The 3,676-nt window shown below is 42.4% G+C and overlaps 1 pseudogene; it reads right to left on the bottom strand.

The window, feature by feature from the left end:
- The window catches only part of LOC102823549, an 8,502-nt pseudogene extending 8,097 nt beyond the window's left edge, over positions 1 to 405 (bottom strand).
- Positions 406 to 3,676: the final 3,271 nt, after the last annotated feature.

Here is a 3,676-nt window from a genome sequence, read left to right as displayed (position 1 = left end):
CAGCTGAACAAGTAATTTGTAGACATCTGCCATGTCAGCCAAAATCAGCAGCCAGGTAACAGCAGAGAGCAAAGCTTGAGTTGCTTGAACCATGTTGCCATGCTTCACAGAAAAGCAGGAATCATCTGCAAACTCTCCCACGGCACTCTTCATCATGTCACCTTGTTTATGAACATCTTCTACAGCAGCCACAAGCTCCTTTTTGAGAAACTGTCTCTCCTTTGCAATTTTATCACCCTTCTCCAAGAAGTTCTCAATTGCTTGCTCAACAGATGCAGCCAAAACATGGGCTTTCTTAGAATGTCCTTTCTTCTTATCAGAGGGTCCTTTACTATTGGTGTTTACCAAGGTTGTAACCTATATAACAAGAGGCTCCAACAGTTTGTCAACTGCTACAGTCCTGATCTCTAGAATCTTGGAGCCCCATATGAAGTTGGAAGACTGAAGTGATAGCCGCCGCTTTGTCTCCCTCCTTTCTGTCTCAGAGGAGGAAATGGGCCTCCCTGCCCCACCCCACAGCCCAGGACCCACCCTCCCTTCTGCTTCCCTTTTACATCTTATTTTTCACAAATGAGCAAAGCAAAACTATCTGATGTGCACATACAAAACAAATATATATTCATTTAAATGTCCAAAGAGCGCAGTTTGCAAGGCAACCACCTGCCCACAGGCACACAGCCTTTCTCAGTCCATGGACCTGGAGTCCTTAGCTGCTCTACCTTACTATGCCATTGCCTGTGCCACTGTTGCTGCTGGCATCGCTTTTCTGGGTGGAATCTGATGCTCCACTCATTCTCTTCCTTCTTGATGGTCCTGGGGTCCTCTGTTTCTGAAATGAAAGGTTAACTCTCCCCACTTTTAGTTTACACATCTTCTACAATTATACTTGTGGCAATCACTATTAATCCTGATAACAATTTCTCACAATTGAATAATAAAATCCTGTCCCCTTTTACCAGATCCATCTGGAAGAGAGGAAAACAATTCAGTGAATTCCACCTTATCCACCTCCTTCTGAAACTAAACATATTCATGAAAGCTTGTAAGCCAGCTAACTTCATGCCTTTATAACCCCCTCATTTTTGATAGCCAATGTCTAGATTGCCCATCCCTATCAACCCAGTGCATTGAGGCAACAAGTTTGATCATTAATATGAATAATCCTTCCAGTTCAGTTGGAATTTTGAGTAACTGCATCCATAAGCAAAAGCCCAGTTCATCAAAGTGTAGCAATTTACACTTACTCAAAGTATCAAACTTCTTTATCTTCTTCATCTGGCTGAGTTCTGGTCAGCTAGCCAGCCAAGCTAGGTCAAATGGGTACTATCTGCAAGTTTGGGAGTTCAGGCACACCTTCCCACATTTAACACCAGCTGGCTGCTTCATTATCAGCTATAGCTGGTCTAGGTGGCTGGCCAGTGTCCATGAGTTAACACATCTTCCTAAATTTCAGACCAGCCAGCCCTTCCTCTTCTCTCTCTCATCTCAAGATCAACGGGTATCAATGGAACGTGGCCAAACTCAGCCCATGTCTTCATTGCTGCATTTCCCCTACTTCCCATCACAAGTAGACTAGGGTAGTCACCGGTGAGCATACATGTGGTTTCCCTTTGAGTTTCAGTCTTAGAAGTGGGTTTTCCCTGATGAACTAACTTTCCTTGCCTTGATGGCTCCAAGGCAAACAGCTTGCTTGATTTTTTAACAGCCAAACCATCTGCATTTTTTCTACTGGTCTTTCTTTCAAAAAGTGTTTTCTGTTCTAGCTGTTTTGGGTTGGTATGCATGTCTTTTCAAGTAGGAATGTCCCACCTCAGAAGGTTCTGGGTGGAGCCCAAGAGTCTACCTAAGGCTCCATACTCCACAAAGACTTACCACAAAGCCTATTTCCCTAGGCAAATTCTAATTCCCCTTTAGCTAATCCAATCAGTTATAGGCTAAAGACAGTCTTACAAGTTTTCTGTACTCATAATTCCTAATATTGAATTCTATCACACTTAAATGTCTATTTTACAATAGTAGGAAGGGGAAACCAATATCCACAAGACAGCCAAACCCCTAAACATTTTCCCCTCCTTTACCCATTCAGACTATGTCTCGATCCCTGTATCACAGAGCACTATTACCTCAAGGTTGTGTATACATCACTATTTACCTCTATCCCACTTAGCCCATGCATACCTCCCTGAGTATTGTCCTATCTTCCTTTTCATCTACCACCCCTCTGCCTTCTTGTATCTTGCCCTCCTACTCCTTGCATATTGTCTTCTCCATCACCGGAGCTATCATGTCCAATCCCTATCTTGTGAATTACTCTCCCCTCCCTCCCATCCTTTGTAACCACCAAAGAATTTTTCTTTTAGTATGGGAATCTTAAGCTTTTATAATAATTGTCTCATGCAATATTTGTCCTTTTGTAATTGAATAATTTCACTCAGCATAATGTCCTCAAAGTTAATGTTATGAAGTGTTTTGCAACTTCAGTATTCTTCAAGGTTGCATAGTATACCATTGTGTGTATGTACCAAAGTTTGTTTATCCATTCATCCATTGATGAGCACTTAGGGTGTCTCCATCTCTTTGCTATTGTGAATAGTGCTGTGATGAACATTGGTGTGCATATATCTACTCATGTTCTGGCTCATATTTCTTATGAATATATGCCAAGTAGAGGAATTGCTGGATCATAAGGTATTTCTACCTCCAACTTTCTGGGAAAGTGCCACATGGTTTTCCAGAGTGGTTGAATCATTTTATGGTTCCACCAGCAATGTAGGAGGGCCCAAGTCTCTCCACATCCTCCCAGCATTTGTTGTGCCCATTTTGTAATTGGGTTATTCATCTTTTTCATGTAAGGGTGTTGTTGTTGTTGTTGTCAGGTGCCATCAAGTTGGAACCGACTCATAGCGATGTTATGCACAGCAGAACGAAACAATGTCCGATTCTGGGCCAGCCTCACTACCGCTGCATACTTGACACCATCAATGATGCCACCTGGCTGATCCATCTCGTTGGGGCTCTTCCTCTTTTTCTCTGACCCTCCATCTCACCCAGCATAACATCCTTCTCCAGCAACTGTTCCCTCCTAACAATATGCCCAAAGTATGAGAGATGAAGCTTAGCCATCCTGGCCTCCAAGGAGCACTCTGGCTGCCCTTCTTCCAAAACAGAGCTCTGGTAGCATAGTGGTTACGAATCAGGCTGTGCACCTCACGGTCAGCAGTTCGAAACTACCAGCTGCTCCGCGGGAGAAAGATAAGGCGTTCTACTCCTGTAAAGATTTACAGCCTCAGAAACTCCGTTCAGGGTCGCTATGTGTCAGAACCGACTTGACGGCACTTTAACAACAACAAGAAGGGTGTTGTAGTTTCCTATAAATTTTCTATATCCCTTGCTATGTTGTCTGCTATGTTGTCACAAAAAAAAATCTCCCAGCCTGTGGACTCTCTTTTTACTCTTTTGGTGAAATATTTTGACACACCGAAGTTTCTAATTTTTAGTATGACCCAGTAATCTGTTTTGTCTTGCATTGCTTGTGTGTGTTTTTGCAATGTTTGATAGTCTATGTATGCCATATATTAGAGCCCCTAAGTTTGTCCCTATTTTTTCATTGATTATCTTTATAGTTCTGGGATTTACATTTAGGTTTTTAATCCATGTTGAGTTAGTTTTTGTATAT

The sequence above is a fragment of the Chrysochloris asiatica genome, unplaced genomic scaffold, assembly GCF_000296735.1.
Source record: "Chrysochloris asiatica unplaced genomic scaffold, ChrAsi1.0 scaffold00306, whole genome shotgun sequence".
NCBI lineage: Eukaryota > Metazoa > Chordata > Mammalia > Afrosoricida > Chrysochloridae > Chrysochloris > Chrysochloris asiatica.
This window is presented reverse-complemented; position numbering and strand designations above follow the sequence as displayed.